Source organism: Ambystoma mexicanum, chromosome 10 (assembly GCF_040938575.1).
Source record: "Ambystoma mexicanum isolate Mex_15411 chromosome 10, UKY_AmexF1_1, whole genome shotgun sequence".
Taxonomy (NCBI): domain Eukaryota; kingdom Metazoa; phylum Chordata; class Amphibia; order Caudata; family Ambystomatidae; genus Ambystoma; species Ambystoma mexicanum.
Window position 1 is genome coordinate 1,443,704,712 of NC_090932.1, and position 27,459 is coordinate 1,443,732,170.

At 42.6% G+C, this 27,459-nt stretch overlaps 1 protein-coding gene across 1 annotated transcript in view; it reads right to left on the reverse strand.

The window, feature by feature from the left end:
- TRAFD1 (TRAF-type zinc finger domain containing 1) overlaps window positions 1-17,292 on the reverse strand; it is a 621,343-nt gene extending 604,051 nt beyond the window's left edge. The window contains exon 1 of the mRNA XM_069619500.1: window positions 17,055-17,292. The gene's annotated coding sequence lies outside the window, so the exon portion shown is untranslated. The remainder of the gene's footprint in view (window positions 1-17,054) is intronic.
- Window positions 17,293-27,459: the final 10,167 nt, after the last annotated feature.

Below are 27,459 nucleotides of genomic sequence, written 5' to 3' on the forward strand. Positions count from 1 at the left end.
TGCATTACATACAAAGAAAACAAATAATAAGATAGGAGGTGAGTTAGGCTAAGGACAAGTCGGAGCTCTAGTGGTATAAGAGTGCTCTGTGTCACACTCCCAGGGAGTGTGTTAGCTAATGCACTCCTCTCTAGGAACCTTGCTGAGGTATGATATGCCAGGCAGAAGGGTGACCCAGTGGTTGGTCTTCAGCATAAAGAAGCATGCTATAAAATGTACCCTTCGGATAGGGTGGATTAACTTTCCTAAGAAATACTAGAATCAACGTCAGAAAGGAATAAACTGGGGACAACTGACACTTTTCACCTTTATTGGTGGGAAAAACTGTGTACAATTCCCTGATCTTGTATCCCAAGATGTCTTTGTATCACACATTTAAAAATCCATTAGGGACCCCAATACAATGTAAATTACACCACACTATGTTTCTATCAAGCACATCAAATGCTTTCTCCAAATCTGAAAAAAAGCCAAGAGTAATCTACCTCCCTTAACCTTGACGTTTTTCTTATTGATGGTGGTCAGAGTGAAGCAGTGGTCCACTGTACTAAGCCCTGCCCTGAAACCCGTTGGGTGGGCTTCAAGAAAGTTATTTTGAGACCACTTCTCTAGTCTGAGCAACAAACATTCAGAGATCTTCTGGCAATGTCCAGTAAGTAAACTAACCTATAACAGTAGGGGGATGGTGGTCCCAAGACTACTTGTACAAGGAGATCACATAATGCCTGTGTCGACAACTGCATTAAACATACAACTATTTGTGTCCTTCAAAAAAGTACCCATTGTTTAGCCTTGTTTTTTGGCAAATTTTATATGCCATTTTGAAACTATGGGCCCCATTACAAGTGTTGTGGTATCTAGGTGGTAAATCTGCCAAAATACCACCAAATAATCGATTTACCATTACCACCAGTTGGTCCAAAATTGCCAGCTGATTACAAGTGGTGATATGTGGTGTCAGTCCCCATTTCTTGAGATTTCGGTATAATTACACCCATTTGACTTTTTTTGGCTATTAAGCATTGGAATAATCTCCAGCCTTCCGCTTGGAGGTTTTCCCCCTGCCTTACCTCCAAACCCATAGTTGGCACCATTTTGGGTCACACGGCTGAACTTGTAATGAGGCCTTATAAATCTGATCAGCCGTGTACACACCACTCATGTCATGGTTCAATTTTCTTTCTTGGAGAGCTATTGACAAACAAAGACTCGAATAAACTGACACTTTTCTTTGTGGCCTCTTAACCGTTTAACAATTTTAAGAGAATATCTTAATGTCTCGTGAATTAGTCATTCTTTCCAATGCCTCCTTGTCGATCTTCGGTATCGCCAACCAGCCCCTCTGGCTGTCAATCTTCGTGGTGACAACCTGGCCATTGAAATATTAACTCAAGAGGAGGATAGGGTTCACTCTTCGTTCAATCAGAAATGCTAAATTACTTAGCATTCCTGAAGATAAAAACTATCCACAATACAGTAATTCGTGACTGTGGAACAGTATTACTGATCTTGAATGCGTAGGAATGCACCATTTGCCAGCAAAGACCCCCGAGAATCCCTGGGTAGAATCCCCAAGTATCAGTCCTCCATTTGTGACCAATTTTACTGTCCATAAATCTGCACTAAAATATTTTACTCCAACTTGAAACCCTAGTAATGTTTATTTGGTCCTCCTACATTTCTGAACAATTTAACTGGTCCAATGTGCCTAAAATGTCCTACTGAACACTCAACATATCCTGTAAACAACCACTTACTGTCAAATGAAGTTAATAGCCTTGCAAATGTAATTTATTAGTACTACATGTGGTATAGATAACTAAGCTGTCTGAAGTTTTTTATATTTATAATTTGTGTTGCAATAATTTTTCCACCAACTGAGCGCTGATATGTTCTGTCGAAAAATGGATGTTGCTCACCATTTCATTTGATTTGCAAATTTTGTTCATTGCGCACAAAAGGTTGGGGACCCCTGACTTAAGGGCTGTGACCACCAAAAATAGACGTTCAAATGCAAGCTGCCAAGACCACCTTCTGCTCTCTTACAAAAGAACAAGGTATCTGAAGCCATGGTGGAGAAGGGCAGACAGGACCAGATTATGCCAACAAAATTTCAAGAAGAGCCCATACTGAGCCCAAGAGGAATCCAGCCTCCCACACCACTACAACAATCACTTTGAAGCTCCTAGCAGGCCACAAGAACTTTAAGACCGTGCAGTACAGGACATTTTAAATTTGGGATTCATAAAGGGCGAAATCAATTCAGAAGCACAGAGTTCCGCACCTAAGTGACACACCAAGTGGTTTGCAAGTAGGATACAGGGGTAGAAGAGAAACTTGGAGGGAGAATTGAGAGGGGGGGGGGGTGAAGTAGCATTGAGTATAACGTGACTGTTCAGTAAGGTGACCCTGCCAAAAGGGGCTAGGGACCCCTCAGAGCCTTGGGACGGAGGCTCATCAGGATCAGAGAAGGGAGTGATTGGGAAGGTGACTGAAAGAGGAAGTGATTGAGTAAACTGATGTAGATGGAGTACCAGGGGTGTGTGCAAGGAGTGTAGTAGTAGTGCGAAGAACAGTGATGACAAGGGAGAGGAACACCAGACTGTCAGGAGCCTACGCCCCTGTCACCTAGCACAACTACATGTGTACATTCCGATACTCTGTTTATGGCATAATTGTGATGTTAAAAACTACAAACTGCCTCTGCACTAATTTTCGTGTTTTACCGCTGCAGTTTTGGACCAATCTAATTTCATGTTCCCTTCCAGGTTAAACCAGCAGATGCATTCTGGTACATGTATGCTGTCCAAAAGGCAGAGGGCTGCATGCTAAGTACTTTTTTTGCAGCAAGCTACTAAAAACTGGAGAGGCCCCAATTGCATTCACCTGTTCCAAGGTACTGCAGGCTAGGCTGCAGAGGTATGGAGACCTTAAATACAATCCACTACTGAAGCCAGCGCTGTGCTTGATTAAACATGGCTTCCTGAGACTGCAATCAGCTCCACCCTGTTGGGCTGTTGGCTGGGAGGGCCTTTATAAGCTCACTTTGAACAGAAACAGTTGTTCAGTCAACTGCTTCCACTGGGAGGGTGTGCTTTTGTGCTGCTGTGACCAGTTTTTGAACCCTTCCTGAATATCCAGATTTTGGCTTTTGAATTCGGTTTGCAGACGATCCCACAGAACCATCCTGTTAAGGACCTTCATGCGTTACCTAAACAATATTTGACCGAATTGGGCCTTCAACTGGAAAACGATGGAAGGACGACCCGATCTGGAAATAATTTCCAGAGAAAGGCACAAGTACTGGATCACGTGCATCGACAAACTATATGCCCTCAAGAGATACAGGGAATTTGCTTCTCAGGGTTTCAAGCGTGGTCAATTGTGCAGTTACCCAACTAAATGGACAAACCCAGAATTTAGGAGATTTATAATGCAGCTCTGCATGAATATATTGCAAACTAAGGAACTCCCCAGTAGAGGGAGGAACGCAGAAAATCAGGATGGGACCTGCAGACATTGTTCAGCTGCAGTGAGAGAAGTATATACTGACCTCCTGCATATCGTTGACAGATCTCTATATAAGAGGGTATGGAGTCTATGTCAGCCATCCTGACAATATAAGAGGGGACCAATTCTGGTCTAGTTTGATGGGGCAATTGTTAGGAATGCAGCAGCTTTCTATATATGGAAGCGAGCTATGAGAAACTTAGCAGAACCTTGTGCTTTCCAATAGATAGGTTATGTTCTTAATTGATAAGAAACGAAACCGATTTCAAGAGAAATGAGCTAGTTTAATTGTTATTTTAATGATTCCGTTTATTTGGTATTATTCTGTTCTTCTAATTATTTTATTGTTTCCCTGATGAACGGATTTGAAATTTTTATGCTGTAAAGTGATGTATTCCTTCTCGGTTATTTTTGGAAATGTGCAAAAAAGTTTAAATACACTATGTGCACAATAAAAAAAAAGTAAGCAAAACTGAAAGATTGTTGGAAGACAAGAACCCAGAGAATAGTCCACCCTTATGGAGATCAGTAAGACTCCCACATGCCATTTCAACACTGGATAAAACTAAATATAATAGATGACTGTGCATGGGAAACGGGAGATAAACACTGCTTAGAGTTCTGCGATAAGAGGGAGGTTATGGCTGTGGGAAGGTAGCGCAGGCGTCGATGAATGACTGACAGATTGAAGCTAATTCAGTACATCTTTCACAGGACTTTCATAACCCTGGCCAGCAATGAGGCACACATTTGTAAACTCTTTGACCCCCTCCACCCCCATCCCCAACTGTTCTGCTGAAGGAGCCTCCTTTACCATTTAACAATGCTGTACCCATGGGGTGGCACGTTTTAGGATTGGATCGATTTAGAAGTCCTAAGAATGGGCTTTGCGCAAGGGGAAAGTGGGTAACAATAAAAAATGTTTAGTAATTTAAAAAGAAGGAGCATCTATAATGCTCCTTCGTAATTGTAGTACTGAATAGGTCTCCTCCAAGAAGTACAAAGGAAACTGGTTACCACCTGTTAGTGGCTGCACAAAATCGGTTATCTCAGATAGATGTTTATGCATATCAATTAGTGTTGACAAGCAACGAGAAATACAGAAAAGACAGGGAATTTTCTTGCTGGCTCTACCTCTCTAAATCACTTGCCATAGGCAGCGCTGGTGGGCCCTCTCAATAGAGCAGTTTTATAAGGAAGTATTTTGAAGACTCCAGCAGCTAGGGGCAGATCCGTCTGTTGGAGGATCTCCCCGGTGGCGAAGTGGAGAGGAAATCTGTCCACGGTCTACCCGCATTCGGTCAACCGGTTTCAGTGTGCTTATTAATTTGTGCCACCATTTTCATGACTGTATCTAAATTGCGATTGTCATCTGCATATGCATCTTCCCATGTTATTTTACGCTGCTTAGGAGTTCTTCCAAAAGCTACTAATATTTAAGGATTTCATCTCTGCACTGGATGGATTGAGATGCTCTGCCTGACCATTTCAGGTCTGCCAATCACATGTGTGTTGTCATGGAGGTGAGAGGCGGGATATGCATGTGTCCATGTCTTCCGTGTATGCCAGATGAGCGTCTCTCTCAAGTATACGCGTTGGAACAGAATGTCAGTAGATGTTCTACCACCAGCCATACATATTTGGCTTAAAGAATTGAATTCTGGGAGCACTGTCTAACTATGCATTATACAAGAGAACTAGTCTGTTGATACTGAAGATAATATAGTCTTAGGCTGGGGAAAGGTGACCAATTATTTGTTCATAAACCCCAATATTTATCCACCTTCAAAAACATGAGTGCGTTTAGGGTATATTACATGGCCTGCGGTAGCAGCCATGTAGTTATGGTTAAGTTCCTAAACCCATAGGAAGAGCACTTTTTGGATGGCTTATAACTTTGCTCCACCTGGATGAATCTTAATATATATATGGCCCACTCTGAATTTGTTTGCAAAGTTTGGTGAGGTTTGGTCAAGGGGGGGCAAAGTTATAGGGAGGGTCCCACTTTTTTTTTTTCTTTCCATAGATATAATGGGAAAATATTTTTGTCGTGCTTACAGCCCAAACCGCTGGACTGATTTTCACCAAATTAGCGGCGGTTTGCTCCCGAATGCGTGATTTTGTTAATTTGGTGTAAATCCACCCAGTCGTTTTCTTTTTAATTACCAAAACATAAGGTAAAAAAAATTAATGATATCTATGTCCGCTCTGCGGACTCACTTCTCTGTTCTGCCCACGGACGGGCCTCCGATTGGCCAGGAAATGTGCGGCCTTTTGCGTGGTCTGCGGACATCGGGACGCAGCCGCTGATTGGGTGGTGAGAAAACGTGAAATGCGTTGTTTTCCTGAAACGCCCGCCATCTTGGATTCACACACTTTTTAGGAGTCTGCAGACAGTGCGGTGAAAACAAAAAAAAAAATGTTTAAAAAAGCATTGCACTGTCAAACTCAACAAACAATCTCTGGGGATGAGGATTGGATAGGGCCATAAGAAGCCAAAAAACGGGTCGTTTCACCCGTCCTCCCCCCCCCGAAGGTCCGCGAACACTCCAGATGTCCTGGGGCAGTCCTGTGGTGTTCGCGGACACTTCAGATGTCCCTATTTCTGCATTACAGTGTTGGGGAAAAGCAGTTATTGTATGGCTTATAACTTTTGCGCCACTCAATGAAACTGCATGTAATTTTGCAATTGTATTCTAGAACTAATTCTGAATGGTTTTGCAAAGTTTTGTGGGATTCTGTCAAGAGGGGGGGTCCCAAAATATTGTAAAGGCATATAAATTTGGTGTCATTTGACGAATCTGCACAACATTTGGCAAAACGATTTTGGAACTAGATAAAAATGGTTTTCTAAAGTTTGGTGGGATTTTCTCAAGAGGGGGCGAAATTAGAGGGGGGTCTCAACATTTTTAGATGGTTTTTAACTTTGTTGCTATTTGACGAATGTGGACAAAGGTTTTGAGAAAGATTATAGACCCAACCTTCAATGTTTGTGTAAAGACTGAATGGATTTTGTCAAGTGGGGGCTAAGTTATATGACTACTGTATGTACATACATTTTGACACTTTTTAAAAAATAAAACATAGGAGGATTTCCAGCAAACTCGTGAGGAGCATTGGCAAGGACATTAAATCATGGTTTTGCAAATGTGCCCGTGTTTTATTTTTTGACAAGTGTAATAATGTAACAAAAAAAAAATATATATACCTTTGTTGACTGAGGTGTAGCCTGTGGCCGTGGGCAGTAGCCAGATTGTCTGGGTCATGGCATAAGGTCATGACACGGACAATCTGGCTACTGGCCATGACCGCTAGGGACGGAAAATGTTGTTAAAGTGGCTATGTCTACCTGGGACCGGCTATGTGGGAAAGTTATTCGAAGGTAGGATAGGTTTGAAAGGGAAAAAAAGTGCTTGTGGTAATATGTTCATAGGGTTTTGCAGGCTGCCATGGCAAGGGAAGAGCTGTGTATGGAGCCCCGCCTTCTCTTTCCATGTTGGCGTCCCGCTGTAGGAAGAATGATCTATGTTTTAGCACCCTTTGTTCCCGCTTTGGGAACCAGAGGTGCTAATGGCCTTCATCCCCCATTTCAGGGGCTGCAATGGACGATAATGGTCCGTAACCCTCTTTATTTATAACACACCAATGCCCACAGACATCAGGCTGTGTGGTTACAGTATTTGTTGAGGAAGAGGAGGAAGACACCTTACTACTTTCTGAGAAAGGAATAACCTTTCTGAGAGCATTGCAGTCATTGGATTTGGTGTGGCAGCGCAAGGAGGTGGTCCTGTAGGAGTAATGTCCAGGTAGTCTCAGTGCATTTCACTTGGTAGCTTTAGCCTTTCGTACACTCCCAACTGAAGCAAAGAACTGGCACACCCATGATTCGATCTTGGTGCTAGAAGTAGGCACTTTCTCATCCTCATCTTCTTGGTCTTCTTCATTGTCTTTGAAAGTATGGGGCTTTTTTTGTTGTGAAGGTCCTCCAGCTGGTGGTGGCTCTTGGGGAGGAGGGATGGCAATAACTGATGCCATTTTTAAGATAAATAGCAGTTTTGATAAAATTCTTCCAAGTATGTACTGTGTACTGGATTGGTAATGGATAATGAGTACGAAAAGGTGTAGGAAGTGTGCAAGGTAAATTTTGAGCTTGAAAGTTCCTAGATCAGTAGAAAATGCAGTTCCGAACTGTCCGCAAAGCATGGATCTTATCGTGAAGTGCGGACGGGTTCTCGGACACGTCGTCATGTCGCGTGCCAGTTAACCCCATTCTGTTAATTTTATTTTAGAGCCCACCCTGAAGATGGTCATAGTCTGAAATGCATCGGCAAGGGCCTCCGCTGGTTAAATGATTGTAATCTATTTTCAAAGTGACTGAACTTTAAGTACAGCTTTTATGTCAATCCATTTTCCTGGTTGATTGACTGCATAACGACTACCACGAATTTGATCTATTTATAACACCAACTCTGAAGTAGTATTCATTACAAAATAGGCATCTCAAAGCTCAGTGGATTTTCCACTGACCAATTTCTGCGCGCCAGCGTATGGTCATGCGGCACTGTCCAGAAGGTCTGCAATGAAGTCAGATGTTCGTAGAAGTCTACGGATGCAAAACTAGTTGAAATAGTTGCAAAAAGTGTATAGAAGTGTTAAAATGATTCTAGAAGGTGGAAAATGGCAGAGTTTTAAGGTGATGCTTTGTAAATTGGACACAAATATTGTTATATTTAAGTATATTAGTAAGTTGTAGGAAAATAGCATGCACTGGTAACATCCATGAAATTCACTGAAAATAAACGTTGTTATGGGGGCATTATGGTTAAGTTGCACTAATAAAAACCTATGAAATTCAGTAAAAAAAAACTTTAAGAGCACGTTATGGTTACGAGTAAAATCGAAAAACTCCTGAAATTCGCCAGTTATGGTAAGCTAAGCAACCATAACTCGCGCCACCACTGTGCACTGCTAAAACCAACACCCAGCACAGATGACATCACAAATATCATTGATGACATCACATGTGCATTTACTTTTCATACAAGGGGTTGTGAATTTAATGTTGGCAAAAAAAGTATCAGGGATTATCGGGAGATGACTACATACTTCATTACGCAATGTAGTGTTCTTTAGAACATTCAACTGCAGTGTTCTTTCTAGTACAGGAACCTACTTGTACAGAAATGTAGGTATTGGCTGCAGCATACACCACAGAGGTGCTATATTTGTAATTTTCCAAAATTATATAATAAAAAGGTGAATGATTCTGTATCAGACATTTCCATACTCTGAAACATGTACTAAGTAGCTAATAATGCATCAATTAATACATATTTGTACTAATACACATAGAACATAAATAGATTACAATGCATACAAATATGGGGCTTATATAGAGAGTAAAGTAAGCAAACAAGAGGCAGTATCATTAGCAACTGTGTATAATCTACATGATTGTATTCACGCACAAAAATGATTGCTGTGCTTCAGGCAAGCTTCTTCCCCTATATATGTACATCATAAGATGCGTTTAAATTCCAAGGAAAGTAGTGTAAGAACATGTGAGAATAGCAATATCTATAAATGTAATACCTTTTGAAAGTTAAGTTTCTGACGGTCCGTAAATAAAACCACTTGGCCTAGATATGGCAGTGAAGAAAAAAGAAGGGGCTAGACATGTGATGTCGACAGTGATGTCATCAATGATATTTGTGATGTCATCTTTGATGTCCTGGGTGTTAGTCTTAGCAGTGCACGGTGGTGGCGCGAGTTATGGTTGCTTAGCATAACTGGCGAATTTCAGGGGGTTTCGATTTTACTTGTAGCCATAGCATACCTTTAACAAAGATATATATATATATATATATACACATACATACATACATACAATACACACACCTACAGAAATTAAATTTTCTTTTAACAGAACATATACTTGCATATTTTACAAATATTAGTACTTTTACTGCAATACAGAAAAGGCACATTTAGACCATACAAATTCTTGTAGAATAGATTTGTTTCAGACACTACTAATGTTCCCATATTATTTGTACATTTCTTTAGTTCTTCCGGTTAATTTGGCTACGACATAACTCAATATGGATAATCATATGGGCACAAATGATTAATGTGTATTTCCGCTGCAACTTATACAATGTATGAAGTGATCAAGAAAGGAACTTCAAGTTTTAGAAAATGTTCTGTGTTACTGAGAACATGTAAAAAAAAATTCCCATCTCTTGGACATGTGCTCTCCCAATCAAAAAGACAATCAAAACAATAACTTAATCATCAGAAAGTGGGTCTAGTTACTTTGAGAATTATATGCACTTCAGCATTTCCTTTTGTATTCTCAAGAAATGTTAGTAAATGGGGACAAAATATAATAATCACATGTTGCCCTATGGCACAAACATAAGCATGATGCCGAATGTATAGCCATCAGTTTCGCCCTGGCTTTTGTCAAGGCAAAAAAACGAAACCATTTATTGTTCAACTTTTGATGACTATTACATTCTTGCCATCGTCGCATAAAATAGAAATAATCAAGATTGAACCACAAAGGGTGAAAGAAGGAGGGAGAGAGACAGAGACAGAAATAGGATTTGACAACCACATTATACACTCACTGATAACTTGGTTTGGATTTTAGACTGATGATTCTATTACATAATTTATGTTTTAATTAGTTTGTAATAATCCAATAAAGTGTTTAAAAGAAATGCTTGGCACCGATTTAGTAAATAATAACCAGACAACTAAATAATCAAACATTCACGTACAAAATCCTGGGCACACTGCAGCAAATTTAGAATCTTTACGCGTATCTTTCTAAGAGCATTCAATTCAGACCCTAAGGTGCAGAGATAAACATAACTCCTTCCCTTAATATATACTAAAACGTGATCATCATAAGGCAGGGCAAATATACAATAACATTCGGATTACAACATAAACTCCAACACCTGTAACATAAGATTGATGGAACATGTGAACGATCTCAGTACAACGCTAATTTTGCCACCTGGACTATTACAACAAAAGTCTGAACAAGTACTTTACACATATCACATATATATGCTGGGAATCTTCTTGATTGCCTTCCACAAGTGCTTAACCTATTCTGTAAGCAGAAAAACCTCGCTCATTCAAAATGAATTGCTAGGTCCATTATATGCGCTGCCTCTGAGAGTTTAAACAGCAAATTTAGATTAGGCATTGCACAAACCTGCCTTTCACACCTTTATTATTGTGCTACTTAATAATCAATTGCACGCTCAATGTCACTTGTTATAATTGATCATGTAAATGCTCAAAAATGTGCTAATTCACTTCTACCTTAGAAACCCCCAGCTCTTTTTGCTGGACTTTTAATTTTCATCCTGGAGAGAGTGAGACCTTTTTCCCCCACTCTCTCATGTATTTATATGTGATTTGGACTCTGTTTCTTTTGACGTTGGAGTCTGACAAACTCCATGGGCATCATCTTTTACAGTGTGACACACAGCACCTTCAGTGCAGTGGCACAGGAAATCCCTTAGATTTCCCAAAGCTTTAAATACCTTTTCTTGGCGAAACTACTATTTCCAAGAGCATTAAAGTGAAATTGACTTCTTACATTTTGTAACTTTCTAGACCCAGCACACACTATCTTACAGTAGGGTGCTGAAGGGGTTACTTAGTATCCCCTTTGTCTAGCTTCTCATGTAACATTGTTATGTTACCCTTCCTACAATTAATGGCTGGTGGGAGTGGTTTACTTTTTTCTACCATTATGTGTTTCTACCGCGGGCTGCAATCGCAGCTGCAGTAAAGCACCCATGGGTGCCCATGTTGTCAAAATGGCCCCGGTCTTCTTTGTTTCGCCATTTCTTGTTGGAAAGGTCCTTCTTGAGATTTACTCTGCGCGCCAAACCAGGATTGGTCCCTTTGTTTGTTTTGTCTTTGGCAGGATTCAAGAGTGATGCCCGCCTCTGGCTCCAGCGGGTCTAGCAGGGCAGGAAGCGAGGGAGGTGCCCGAAACTCCCCGTGCTTGGTCTCCTTGGTTACAGGAATGCACCCAAGGGTGATTGGCTGGAGGGCTGTCCTCAGAGGACAGCCACCCTGCTGTGTGAGCGACAGCTAGGCTGTGAATGAAATGGGAGAAACCTGAATAAAAGGCGAGGCTTTTTGCTTGGAAGGCAGAGTTGACCACTGGACAAAGGAATCCAATGAATAACTTGGAAGAGACGCCTGCTACAACTCCTGGACCGTTGGTTTGCCCTGTGAAAGCCCTGCTGCAGTGCTGAAGCTCCGAATTTGCATAGACTAGAGAAGACCTATAAAGGATGAATTCTCCCCTTGGGTTGGTGGGACCAATCGACCCCAAGACGAGTTCATCTGGAAATCCCCTCAGAGCTGGCTATACTTCCATTACTGCTGCAGGAAGCAAAGTGCCAGGGAGAGGAACACCAGAATAGAGTGTCTTTGAGCCGGACCCGAGCTCCAGGAAGATCGGAAGCAGGACTGACCAAGCCTGAGCCACCTTAACAGAGTGCTGGACCCCAGTTGCGAGGAAAGTCCATAGTGGTATCCGAGAACCGCAGTGTTGCTATTTGCGAGAGACGGGAGGAGCTGAAACCGCGAACTGCCGCTGATCTGAAGTTTGCCCATTGCTGCCGCCGACCTTCAATTCGTAGTACAGGAATCCCCAGACGTCCTCCCTCTTGTCCCCACGACTGAGGCCCAGGAACAACAGGATCTGCAAACCTACACAGGAACAGAAGCCAGTTGGAACCAATTTCTTCTAACCAAAGGTACTGTAAAACTAAGGGGACTTACCTCTTGTCATGTATCCTTGCTAGTTCTCAGTTCTAAACTTGTCTTGGTTGCTTTTGCAGAGTTGCTTGCAGCTTTGCTCTTCACAAGCATCCAAGCTTGTGGCCGTACATAGATTTGATTTTTTCTACAAAGACTTTTAAAACATTGTGCAAGACTGTTACCTGCAAGAAGTGCTTCAGCTCACCTAGACTTTTGTTCAATTAACAGTGGCTGGCCTGGCTCCCCGAAAGACTCTTCTCACCTCTGACTTTGTGCTTTACCTTTCCTCCAGGAAGGGTTAATTTACTCTGCATTGGGGGGGTTTAAAAGTACATACCTGCTTCAGAATATTTGTTTAACCTCCAAGCCCTTTTCTTTGACCCCAAACTCTGCATTGCTCTAAATGTACCAGTGATATATTAATGTCCACAGTGTCCTAGTTATTTAAGTCACCTCAGGGTGTAGGGACCATTTGTGTGCCATCCCAAATGGCTACTTGATTCAGAGAAACTAAGAGTGTGTATTTTGAAGTATATGTTTGTGTTACTTATATATTGCTCCCTTCTGAAGAAGGCTTATTAAACTGACTTAAATAAATAATGGTGTGAGGAGGTCAAAGAGGCAATGGAGATAAAAGACAACCCCATTCTAACTTTCAGACCCAGCCCCCAAAAAGTTATATCAGCAGGACAGAACAAAACTACAGGTCCCATAAACCACCACGGGAAATGGAGACCAGGTGGGGCAAAAGATGAAATGAACAAAGGGAAGCGGTATAGATACAGCCCTGTCATGCGGTACAGTGACAGGTACACCCATAGCAGTACAGGTTGGGATGGACAAACAGTGCATGGAGCAGGGTGGAGGTATGAAGGCAAGCTGGCTACAGGTGTGGGAAGTGGGAAAGGCAGGTGGAAGCTGAGGGGAGGAGGAAAGCACGAGTTAAAAGAAGCCCAGGGAAACTCATCAGGGGTCTCTCATTACAGCAGCAGCACTGGCCGGAGACCACAGAGAAGTGGGAGGAATCCCCAGGTGATGTACATTGGGCGTACTAGGAGGCTGAAGGCGCGGCATCGCGGAGATCCTTATCAAGAGGCAGACTCTCCGCCAGGAGAGGCTCGAAGAGCGGCAGCGCCGGGAAACACTACAGAAGCGGATTCACTGACAAGGAAAATCTGGCCAAGAACCATTTTCAAAGAACAGTGTTTCCGTGGGTTTACCCTCTCGGTTTTGTTTTTTTAAAACCCAATATGGACAGCTGGCGAAGGGATGGAAAGCTAGTGTCCGGGGAAAGGAATTTATGTGACCTGATTATTTTTCTTTCAAAGAGGAGCAAAGGTTAAGAGGACATTCATGCGAACTCTGAATTGATTCACCCTTTTTCCGAGCAAGCCTGCTGAGCCACATTTAAGCATGTTTTGTTGTTTATAACGAGAGGCTGTTGGAAAGGTTAACACAGCAATAAATCTTACCTTGTGAACCCTGCATTCCGACTACAGTCTACTACTTTACAAATGGTTTAATCACGAAACCTTGAGTGTAAGAGTTTATTTGAATACTTATCACTGTGAATATCTGTGTAGAAACCCTACTGCTCACATTGACCCCTCTTCAGATAAGCCTGGCTGCTCAGCCACACTACCAACCTGTGTAGTACAGACTTATACCAAAGGTTGGGTTACCTGTTGCCAGGAGGACAAGCTTGCTGTAGTCTTCCAAAGGGTACTGCACACAATCTTGCCTAACATACACAAAATCTGAAGCTCAACGTGTTTATTGGCCTAAAGACAGGACCATCCACTCTCTATCTCCACCTGTCTCTTATAGAGATAAGCACCCTCAATATCACAAGCAGGGTTCGAAATTGAGGGGAGCTGGGAGTCATTTAGCTCTTGCTTGTAGCCTGGATGAGCTTGATTAGCTTGACTCCAAAAGCTACTTTTTAGATCCCCAGGTCAAATGATGCCGAACAAACGCACCAATGTGAATTTAACTGTGTTTTGGACAATCTATAAATAAACATTAGGACACATCTATATAGCATTGAAAGCATAAGGGGTTGTAATTAATGGACACAATAATGTGTTTGCATCTTATCTGAATGGTCGCTCTTGGTAACTGGTTAAATTGCTGGATGCCCAGTACTGCTTTTAGCTCCTGCTCTTCCAGTCTTAATTACTATCCCTGCACAAGTTAAGCTTTATGTCAACATTCCATTTTGCGCAGTCACAGCGATGATGGGATAGAATATGCAATCCACCTTTTTGGACTTTGCGTCAAAAAGGACAAAGATATTGCTATTCCAACCAGACTAAAAGCCAATAACAGTTTTTCAATTGGACCATAGCCACTTACACATTGGTGCACTTGTACCATTGCACTTTATTCTAGCACTTGTCTGTAGCTGCACTTCTTTACCATACCCTCTCTACTCTTCGTACTCTACCCCTGCACTTGTACGGGTCAAAGTATAGACCTAATTCCGTGCAACGCACAAGCGTTTGGCGGGTGTCACCCGAAAGGAAGTCAGTTTATAAACATGGGCAGCGCCTTAACCATCTATAGATTTCAATGGCCTCAGACCTGCAAAATAGGATTTCACCCACCACAGTGACTCTGGTTGAGGCATGACGATTTAACCTTCATCGGTGCTGGTCAATGCGCCAGCTCTTGCCCGGTCCAAGATGCGGCATCCGATTTATCCCTCGATCTCAGACCAGGTCTGGCTCAGCCCTTCCAAGGCTTTCCCAAGCTGCTAGCTTCGCTGTGCAAAGTGTGCACCTTTACCCAGCAACCATTCACGTGTTTGCAGGTTCTATTTGCTCAGCCGGTTTTCTTTCTTCTGAACTGATATTGACACCACAATAATCAATGGGCCATGACTATTACTGATGTTGGGGGTGGGGGGCATCACTGTTAAAATCAGGTTTTCTACATGCCGGGCACGGTTTAAAAAAAACAGAATTTATTTGCTGTGCAAGCTCCTAACAAACAATACGATCGTTTTACAAATGTGCATCATACACTTTCATAGAAAAAAAAAGTTAGAAGTTATTGCCAAACTCAAAATGCTGCTTAAACTTGCTTTCACTAGGTTTTCTTTCAAAGTGTTTTTTTTTGTCCGACTACCACACAAATACACAGTAATGTTCGTGTCCCTTCCTTGGTGCTTTATCACAGTTTATATTTATAAAGAGGTTACATGCTTGTCAAACTGCTTAATCACAAATAAATGCTTCAGTTGTGCCGACAGTGGGATCATGTGTACCAACTTTTAATTTTCACTAAAGGGGCAGAAATACTCCCATCTCCGCACGGAATAGAAGCAAGCTTCCAGCCCAACCCATGCCCACACACATTTTATAGCACGTGTTATTTATAAGGAATTGCAAAGACATACGATTAACAAACAACCTGTGTTTAATGTATAACATCTCAGCAATGTTCTCTCAACCTGCTGAGCTACCCTGGTAGTCTTCTACTGTTAAGCGTGTCCATTGTTCCCTTCACGTACTAAAAATCACTGCATTACCAACAGCGCTTTGGGTGTACCAGTGCCATGGAGGGGATTTACATGGGAATTGATGTACAGTGTGTAGTTTGGAAAGAAGCAGTATGAAATAAATTGCACCATTTTTAAACATTTCCTTTGAGTGGAGCTCATATGCCAGCTCCGTCCCCTCCTCCAAACTACGTCCGAGATCCTCCCTTTAAATATTGGCCATTTCCACCACTGTTATTCCTTGCCTTTATCACCCAATCTTCCAGGGTTGGGGTGTGAGGCATAAAATAGATATGAGCACAAATAAAAACGTGGGCCACAACTGCAAAGGGCAATCTCTTACTTTGTGTGGCAAACTGTTTAAGTACTATCTAACGGGGATCTAGTAAAATATGTAACAAATGGGGCATTTTAAAATGACATTTGGTCAACAATAAACAAACTGAAAATGAAATGGACAGCAGCTCGCATCTAGAACATTACACATGATAAAGTCATGAGTTGGCACATCCGTAAACAATGCTTGGATTACAGACTCTGTGTTTCCCGGCTCTGCCCAATAGGGCGCCTCCTTCCATCCACTTGTGATGACCTATTGCACCAGACGCTGTGAGTCAGGATGAGACGCCCTCCGGCACTTGCAGGACGGGCTGTTGCTAGGAAGACGGTTTGTCTCCAGTCAGCAGCGCAAAGGAGTTGGTTCAAGGTTCGGCTGACAGAATGCTCTACACTATATACAACGGACCAGCCATTTTAGAAACGGTACATTATGCAAGAGAAATGGTCCAAAGACGCGATAAAGACACACTTACTACATTAAATCAGTAATTACTCGGCATACGGCTTATAAATACTGACTACCATATAGCTACGAGCATAGCAAAATAGTTGACAATCCAGTTAATTAATGTGTGCCCCTTTTGAGGCAATATTATCTATGTATATTCCGGATGACTATTAAAACCAGTACCAATTATCAAACGTGTATCACAAAATAAACTTTCAGGTTTGGAAATCATCCTTTTATATCAATGTAAGTGGCATGTATTCAAGATGGCCGATCGGTACACGGAAATAATTTAAAAGAGCGTTTCAATGGTAGTCCTTTAATTTCCTTGTTTCTACGGCTATGTCTGTATTTATTATATCTGGGAGTTTGTGGTCTATACCATTACGCGCAGCTAGTGTGCTTACTTCTCCCTTATTTTAAGATCAAGTAAAAAATACGCATATGACGTACCTGTCAAAGTCCGGTACAGTGGTCGCTGTCAGCAGTGACTCTCTAAACCTGACAGTCCAACAAGCAGCAAACTCTCTGAAGCGGAGACGCCTTGGCACCGCCCATTCATTGGTCTCGTCCCCTAACTCACCGGGGCATGGGTATGGAGAGAAGACAAACATCATCAAGCCACGCCCTCATGATTATAACACAGGCTTGCTCGGTCTTGGGTGTTTCTTAAGCAAAGTTCTAACAAAGAACTAGAGAGCTATCGTTTTACAACAGATGGCAGCACAAAGTGAAGCAGCAATCCACGCCATGTTGGACGAGTAGAAGTTATACAATTCCTACTATTTCCCACAAAATGGGCTGCGGAATTTGCAAAATAGAGGTTTCTCAAGTTGTCCCATGTTCGAGTAGGTCACTCGCGAGAAAGGTATGAGCAATGCAGATATTTTTATTATCCTTACATTTTTTTCGGAATTATTTATAGGTTATTTTAAGACAATTTAATAATGCACTGTGAGGATGCATCCTTGCCAGGCCGTAACCTCGCGAGTTTTCACTTTGCGGCGGAATGGACATGCATTCCGCCGAGAGCGTTAATGGTCGAGACGAGAAAGGAAGGAAGTTGACGCCCCCGGTGCTCCTCCACATAAAGCGGCCCTAAGACACTAAATAGTGCATAGGCTGTGAGACTGACATGAATTAATTAGAGACTGGCGTATCTAGTTACAATAAGGAGCAGTTTAGACATTACTTGCTGTGTGTGCAAAGCTGCAGTAAGTGTCTGTAAATAAATCAGTCAACATTCCCATCTTGTTATATTTTATGTGAAGCCACAACATAATTGGCGACAAGGATCAAGGACTTTACGCATCTCTAGGATGCAAGGTGCAGCACCTCCCCCAGCATTTCTACAGTCTCCAGGTAGGCCTGTGATACTATTACCAGAATGGGAACCATTGTTTACTATGTACTTGGAGGCAGTGGGTGGCATGGACTACACTGCTGGAAGAAACAAGGCCGTGGCTTGAAGCCTGAATCAGCTGTGGGGGATGATGATGATGATGTGCTTCAAGATCATTAGATTTTCCAATAAGGAGAATACTGTGCTGCACTGATTAAAGTTTTACACTAGGAAACAGGAGAGCGCAGAGCCCATAGATGACTAAGTCACCAGAATGTGTCAGTTAGCTGCACTGTGCGGGTTTGAGGAAAATACTGAGAACATGATTTGCAAAATGTTGATTGTGCATACCAACTGTTGAAAAGTGCAGAACAAATTCATGCTGGCGAAGGAATTACAATTGTATAAAGCTGTCCAAGAAGCCAGAGCAGAAGAAGAGATCTCGTGTAGGCGCAAGGAAATGGCGAGAACTGCATAGGCCACCGATGTACATGCGGTACAGTGGAGGGGGCAAAGGGACAAACCCAGACATGAGTTCAATGAAGAAAGGGGGTGGGAGAGAACCTCTGAAATACCACAGATGTAACAGCACATGCCACTTGGCAAATGACAAAGCTTGTCCTGCAATGAGTAAAGAATGCTCAAACTGCAGGAGATATCACCACATCGCGATAGCCTGCAAATGGCTAGGTAAGAAAGTTACTTACATTGAGGGTGATGGGGACATGAGCGGAGACGCGTTTGATGAAGATAGGCCTACAGTTCATGGGTGAGAAGGCACAAACTACATTGTTTGATAAAGGTGGACTGAAAAGAAACACAAGAGTTGGCTGACTCAGATTCAGACTTCCATTCTGCCCATTCAAACATACAAGGACATGGTGGATCGACACCAAGTGGAGTAAGAAGGACAACAAACAGACCCACCGTGTTTGGGGAGCATCCATGAAATTTTTTGGCTACATCAATAAGACCATTGAATGCAAATGTAGGCAAACTATGGCCAGAGTGTATTTTTCTCGAAGAATGTGGGCAGTATTAGGGTGGGAGGACCCGCACAAACTGAACATTAAGCAGGATCCCAGCACAGATGAGCAGGTGCTCTCAGTTAAAACAGGAGGAGGTTGGTGTCGAGAGATGAATTCCCCACTTTGTTTTCCAAAGAGCCAGGGAAAATAAGAAGCTACATCCAGGGCTGTCAGAAGATGTGGTGAGGCCCGGGGCAAAACATTTGGTGAGGCCCCCTTACAATTTTTTGTACTTTGCCAGCAGCGGCGCATCCACAAACGGGAGACTCGAGAAATCTACCCTTGAGTTTGTGTGCAGGATCCCAAATATGGTTTATTACTACAACTCCAAATCAACTACAGCAAAGTTAGATTTCTCTACTGAAGAAAGGTTCATGCCAGACTAACTTTTTTATCATATGAATAAATATACATATATTTTTTAATTTTTTTTATTTATTTGTTTTGGTTTATAATAAACCTTTACAAAATTTAAGAGAAAAGCAAGAAACAATGAACAGAATCACCAGGTTAACGAATTACAGTATCGGTTGATTACAACATTTTTACGAAAGATAAAAGCTAAGAGAATCCAAAACAATACATTAATTACATAATTGATTTTGTTTAAAAAGCAAACAATAAAACAATAGTTTGTTTACCTAGAAACAAAAAGAGAATTCATTATGAATCAAATCGGCACGGAAGATATACCAAAACACCACAATATTGGTTAGAAGTTGCAAGAAGAACTTATTCCCTAACGTCAAAGTGCTTTCTGTCAGAAAATAAGGAAAGACAGCAAATTTAGCATCAGGCTAGCAAAGTTCACATACATTTCTTAGAAAGGAAGTGATCCGAATGATCAGAGTTGGTGAATTCTCATGTAACATTCTGTGCCATATAAATTCTCTATTTACATCGTGGGTTGAGTGTACAAATTGTGCGAAATAAAGTATCCTATAAGATAAAAGTCCAGGACACACCAGCAGAATATGTTGTAGTGTTTCAACCACTCCTTCCTTGTTACAGAAACAACACCATTTCCAGTCCCCCAATATACAGTTTCTAATACAGTTAATTTGATTAGTTTGAATGGCATTGAATCTGAAGCGCATAAAGTCATTCCGTGTTTGTTTACTTGGATATTTCTTAAGATAGCATTCTATAGCCGGGACCCATTTCCAGATGGAACATGCGTGTTTATACAATTTGGTTTCAGTAATTTTACTTTTGGTCGTTTGCCAGTCAAAACCCTCGAGACTCATTTTAACTTTCTTGGGTTTGTTACAAAGTGAGACTGTGAACATACCAATTCTGGCTAGACATTGCATCGTCTCATTATGTAATATATTGAAAAAAAGGATTTGCAGGATCCCTTGCAGCACAAGCATATAGTGTATCCTCCCCTGATCTGTCGCATTTACGCCACATATGCATACGTTTCCAAGTAGCAATAGTGGCTAGAGATGTTAAACCAAATTCATATTTGATCAATGCCAGTGGCAGACATTTGGGTAGAAAGAAAAGTACATACCTCCAAATATAGCCTTCAATGTATGTCAAATATGCATGTAAGTCATCTGAAAACAGGTCCAGGCCGTACGTGAGACGAGGTATGACTTTTTTAATGTAGAACTCTCTAAGCAGGGTTGCCGAAAATTTCCCAAATATTATTTCAATGGCCCTTAATTGCCTAATTGCAATCTCAGCTTTTAGTTTCAACTGTCTTTTGATTAGATTAGTCGTTCCTGTTCCGGAGAAATAAAAGCCCAAATATTTAAAGGCCGGTTGGGCCTTGATGATTGTATTACCACAAAGCCAGGTGAAAGCGTTTTCCTTTTTATTGGATCTGCCAAAGCGCACAATAACGGTCTTAGAAGGATTGATCTTGAGCCGTAGGTCCAAAATGAACCTCTAAAAGGCCATAAGCAGTCGCTGTAGGCCAATCTTTGTAGAGTCAATAAGAAGAAAGTCATCAGCGTATTCCAACCATGCCAAGGAAATATTATTCAATTTGGGACAGACCAAACCCTTGTTATCCAAAGCTTTATTGGCACCACTAACATAAAGATTAAAAATAGTGGGGGCTAGCATACAGCCTTGTCGAAGGCCGTTTGGAATAATCAATTCCTTAGAAAGTACACCATCCGAATTAAGTCTTACTCTGATCCTAGTGTCAGAATAGAAACCCATAATTGCAAGCAGGTGGCTAGGAATATCAAGATCTTTTAGTATTAGCCATAGTATTGACCTATCTACAAGATCGAAAGCCGAGCTTAGATCCATGGATGCCACAGAGATAGATGATTTGGCAACCTTAATGGATCTAGACGTGAGGGATTTGAGCATTAGGCCTCCACAATCGGTACCAATATTTTTTTTAAAGCCAATCTGTTTGGGGTCAAGAATATTGTTATCTGTAATCCATTTTTCCAGATCCCGTAGGACCAACGAGGCAAAAAGCCTGGATTCCGGATCAGCTATTGCTATTGGTCTGTAACTAGCAGGATCCATCCTAGAGCCCTTTTTAAATACCGGAATTACAATAGAAACCCTCCAAGATACAGGAATGTGTTTGCTTCTTAGAACATTTACAAACAGCAAATGCAGAATGAGGGCCCAATGATCAGGATCAACTTTAAGCAATTTGTTAGCAAGATTGTTAGGACCAGGAGCAGCCGAATTCTTAGATTTAACTATAAGATTCGCAATGTCACCTTTAGTAAATTCAAGGGTCCAACTCGGACTCTGAATTAGCTCTATCGATTCAGTGCAGTTGGTCGGAGGGTACAGATTTGCAAAATGACCCAACCAACAGTCTTCGCTAACAGAATGCAAGTTAGCTAACTTTTGAAGTCTTTCAGATTCATTAATTAGAGACCAAAAGTTAGAACAATTGGTCCCTCTTAGTGCACGTAGCATGGCTTCACCATCCTGTTGCAAAAGTTGGCCTTTATGTTGGATCAACCAATTTTTGTAACTTTGTTTGATTGATTTTATCTTATGCACAACATCAGGTAGAGTAAGATCGGATTTACGTAGACTTCTTAATTGTTTCCTATAGATAATTCTACGTTCGTAAATTTTGCTATCAGTGCAATGCTTATGTTGGTTATTTACTTTAGGGTATTTCAATTATTGTTTCTCTGAGCTATTGATCGTGTAGTGAATGTATGCACTGAAATTAACCGCAGAATAGCAATCCACCCGTTGGTGCAGAGTCATGTCCTCAAAATCGGTCACCATAGTCGAGGTAAACTTTGCATTTTTCCTAAAGGTCTAATTAATTCTATTGCCTTTCAGACTGGAAGTTAACTCATGTGTGTACTCAAGTACACTCGTACTTTGGACATTTACAGTAATTTCAAATATCAAGAAACAATGGTCACTACAATGGTTTCCCTGACCTCGAATTTACTCATAACAGTTGACAAGTAGCTGGAAAGAAAGACATAGTCAATAATAGAGGTAAGACCCCAAGCTTTCCATGTAAAGTGGTCATTGTACAGTAAATCCACAGCCCACAATTCCGCAAAGTGAGACCGCATCCTACCCCTCAGCTTGGGATTACCACCAATTCTGACTGAATCACAAGTGTTGGCTAAAAAGATATCACCAGACATGCATTCACTATAACAGTCCGCATTAAGATCACCAGCAATAACCAGTTGACCCCCTTTATTATTAACCAACCACTGTTCAATGATGGATCCCAACTTGGTGAGTTCATTGGCAAGTTGCAGATCAGATAATTCGTTTGGGCTCCAGTACACATTAACCATAAGAATGGCTAAACAATCATGGGTTGCCCCCAACAAAAAGGAGACAATGAGAAAGTGATGTGAACAACGCCATTCCCCAGTTTTTACTAAGTCTGTAGTTATCTTGGCTGCTATAATGAGTCCCCCTTTGGGACGGCCCTTATTCCCGCCATGAGCACAGTTGGTCACCATAAAACCATCCCAGCATAATTCAGTTGTACACTGGGTTTCTTGAAGTAAAATAAAGTCAAACTTAGCAAGGAAACACATAACGTCCTCATTCTGCAAGAGGTTAAAACTGCCTCTTGTATTCCAACTCACAAAATTTAGAACACGTTCAGAGCTAGAGTGGTTTACCCAGCCGCTTTAGCGAGTCAATCGACTCACGCAGGGACAGGGCTAACCACCTCCATTCTTGCTTGTCCAAATCCGAATCGGGTTTAGAATTCACCCTATCAAGATTTGGCCATGACTGGGCAGTTTCATGTTTCACCTGCCTAGGTAGAAAATTAGGATCCTTAGGTGAGATGGCCTTATGTTCATATATATTGAAACCTCTAGATTGCAGTTGTTCAGCCTCCTTCAAGAGTAACAATCTCACCAAAGGTGAGGGGATAGTCAAAAGAACATAATCATACCTGTGTTTGTGTATGAAATCAACCAAATAGATATCCGCAGATGATATGAGATTGAGGTCAGGTATGGCGGCAAACAAGGATAGAATATAAGATCTATTTAAAGGGGCATTACCATTGTCCTTAAAAAGCGTTTTAAGGATTAAGCCAGGGAGGTCCGGCCTAGCTGGTTGTCTTAAATCAGGGTCAGGTAGCACAGCAGAAGATAGTGTGTTCATATTCTTCAAAGGGTTCGTTCGAATACCATTGATCTTCAAGGCCCCTAGTCCTACCAGGATCACTCCCTATATTGCTAACATATGAAGATTCTATCGTCTTGATTGGAACAGTAGGAACTACACATTCTGCAAGAGGTTAAAACTGCCTCTCGTATTCCAACTCACAAAATTTAGAACACGTTCAGAGCTAGAGTGGTTTACCCAGCCGCTTTAGCGAGTTAATCGACACACGCAGGGACAGGGCTAACTACCTCCATTCTTGCTTGTCCAAATCCGAATCGGGTTTAGAATTCACCCTATCAAGATTTGGCCGTGACTGGGCAGTTTCATGTTTCACCTGCCTAGGTAGAAAATTAGGATCCTTAGGTGAGATGGCCTTATGTTCATATATATCGAAACCTCTAGATTGCAGTTGTTCAGCCTCCTTCAAGAGTAACGATCTCACCAAAGGTGAGGGGATAGTCAAAAGAACATCATACCTGTGTTTGTGTATGAAATCAACCAAATAGATATCCGCAGATGATATGAGATTGAGTTCAGGTATTGCGGCAAACAAGGATAGAATATAAGATCTATTTAAAGGGGCATTACCATTGTCCTTAAAAAGCGTTTTAAGGATTAAGCCAGGGAGTTCCGGCCTAGCTGGTTGTCTTAAATCAGGGTCAGGTAGCACAGCAGAAGATAGTGTGTTCATATTCTTCAAAGGATTCGTTCGAATACCATTGCTCTTCAAGGCCCCTAGTCCTACCAGGATCACTCCCTATATTGCTAACATATGAAGATTCTATGGTCTTCATTGGAACAGTAGGAACGGGCAGTTTAGACTCTGGTTGGAGTAACATATTGTCTCTAAGTATCTTCAAAATAATATGTTGAATTTCATCCTCCTTTTTGTTGTAGGTGGGCCCCACCGGCCCTTTCCCCACAGCATTGGGAGTCATTGTTGGCTCCTGGGTAATTCTCACAGCATTGACAGGATTATGTTCACTAGACAAAATAGGTAGAATAGGAACTGTAGATACAGTCGAACCAGTGGTGGTCGTACCGGTGTTTTCAGTGGTAACACACTTTTTTCCTGGTTTTGTCATCAGACCAGGATTGGGAACATAATCATCATGTTTCAAGTCTAGCGTAACATTGTTATCAATCGGATCAGCTTGAGCATTCCGACCCCAGGCCAGATTATGGTTCGAACGCTCAATATCAAGAGAAGGAATCGCTTTAAAGATCTCATACATGGCTTCCCTTTTCTTTTTTAAAACATCACACAAAGCCAAATCCCCCTCAGAAAAAAAGCCTTGAGAGTCATGAGCATTCTCTACTAGTATGACATTGTGATTGTGTTGTATGTTTAAGTTTTTGTTTTGATTTTCACATTTTTTCTCAGGGACAGAGATTGCATCCACATCATCAAGCAGGGCATGTTTGAGTTCAGACGCCCTCATAAATTTGCGAGAAGATTTTTTGAGGGCTTCGTTGCAGTTTTTTTTCTTAATTTTAGCCAGTTTTTTCCCCTGCCATTTAGATATTTTTACTTCAAAATCCTCAAATGTGTCAGGTAATTCTTTTTCAGTCGAGGACTTGTTACTTGTGGTCCCTTCACCCAGGGGCAGGTCGACACTACCTTCTTCCTGAGTGGGAGGTAGTATAATTATTTCATCTGCAGGTAAAGGAATGGTCTTAACATTCAGAATTATGGCACCAAAAACCTCCCTCAACTCCTTCCCCAAAATAGGTGGAAGTACCGTAGCAAGGGACTCGCCCAGATTCTTAGGTAGGTTATCTATTTCAGATGCCAAATTGGTTATAACAGCCGTTTGTTTTCTCAGTTCAGACAGGATCAGGTGATTGAAAATCCCCATCATTGCCATAAAATCGTGTTGGCAGAGTGACTAGATTGAACCAACTCCCCCGTACCTACAGTAGCAAAATTCACCGTACCCGCGGCAGCAAAATCCTCAGATCCTAAGAGTAAAGAGGATGGGGGTTCATTGAAATTATCATAATCAAAATCGCTAGCTATGCAAGGGTCCTGTTCATTAGTAACCTTATCTTTGTGCAGGGCTATTTTCTTTGTAATTAGGGTATCATCAGGAGAGTCGGGTTCCAAAAAGAGAGGTTGGGATGGGTCTGTTGGATCCTCAATATTTTTACCTACAATAGAGCAGTCTTGTGCACATTGCAACAGTGCTTCCTCATCATCGTTGATATCAGGTAGAGGGAAGGCAGCAGCTCTGGCTAAGCTCGCCCGTCTAGTGCTGACAGCAGCAAAAAAATCAGCTATAACATCATTTTTATGGCCAACATTTTGTTTTTCCTCATCTTATAGATGTGCAAAAGAAAAAAAATCAGCGTAAAAAAAATAGAAGTAAAGGTATATTTGGATTCAAAGGGTACAAAAACAATAACAATGTCAACACCACATAATATTTAGTAAGCCAACCCCCGACCACCGCCAGCCGAACAGCCCAACAGCCACACTTCCGGAGCACTTCGGATGCGCGCGCGAGATGCGCGTGCACCAGTGCTAAAATGGAAGAGGCTATGGGTGGGGAGCCGGCGCGAGGCGGAGCAGAGAGGGCGGGGCTGAAAAGAAAGAATCAGAGAGTGAGTTGAACTCTCCGCCCAGCAGGGAAACTAAATATGCGGCAAGAGCCGCAGGACAGGAGTCAAGAGTCAAGAGTTCACCTGGAGTGAGTGACAAAGATGGTTATGAAGTAGTCCAGGGTCCGGAGACAGCGCGTTACGCGCAGATGAACGGCAGTAGCGGCTTCACCTTGCCGACGCCGTAGCAAAAAGCAAAAGGCACACGAATTCCACACGAAGCAGGAGCAGAAGACGCAGTCCACCCAGCCCAACAGCCACACTTCCGGAGCACTTCGGATGCGCGCGCGAGATGCGCGTGCACCTGTGCTAAAATGGAAGAGGCTGTGGGTGGGGAGCCGGCGAGAGGCGGAGCAGAGAGGGCGGGGCTGGAGTGAGTGACAAAGATGGTTAGGAAGTAGTCCAGGGTCCGGAGACAGCACGTTACGCGCAGATGAACGGCAGTAGCGGCTTCATCTTGCCGACGCCGTAGCAAAAAGCAAAAGGCACACGAATTCCACACGAAGCAGGAGCAGAAGACACAGTCCACCCAGCCCAACAGCCACACTTCCGGAGCACTTCTTATGTATAAGATGGCATGAGCTCTACACTGCGCCACCTCCAATTCTCTGAGGGTCAGTCACTTTTCCAAGCAAAGAATTAAGGGCAGATCTCTTTCTTCGGCTGGGGCCTCCCTGCCTCGCTGACACTTGAGGAGAATCATCTCCGGTTCCGGAAGCACCTCAAGACCCGTCTCTTTGTTTCTGCCTTCTCTCTTCCTCTACCTTGCTGATCACCTGCCTGATCCATGCACTGGTCACCTGGTCAAGCTCTGAATTCGGGCCCAGGTCCCTGCTTGTCCTGTTGCAATCCAGCAAGAATAAACTGGTGGGACTGCGGGGTGACCCCCCCCCCCGGGGACCCTCTAACTGCGGGAGCGGCGATCGGGGACCCCAGGAAGCTGGAGTTGGAAAGCTGTTGGGTCTGGAGGACGGCGGTTGGAGTCCCGGCGGCCTGGGAGGAGTGAGGGAAGCCTGGGGCGGCGGGCTCCCGCGGGTGTGCTCGTCTCCCTCTTCTGGCCCCCGCTGGAGTGCGCGGGGGATCGCAGTTGGAGGAGCTTTCCCTCGGGTTGCTGGTGGAGCGGGACCCCCTCCCCGCCGTCCGGGGGAGAGCAGCGTCGGGCGGGGGATCCCAGTTGGAGGAGCTTTCCCTCGGGTCGCTGGTGGAGCGGGACCGCCTCTCCGCCGTCCGGAGGAGAGCGGCGTGGGGCGGCTCGGATTCCGGGCCCGAAGTGGGAGGAGGAGTCCCG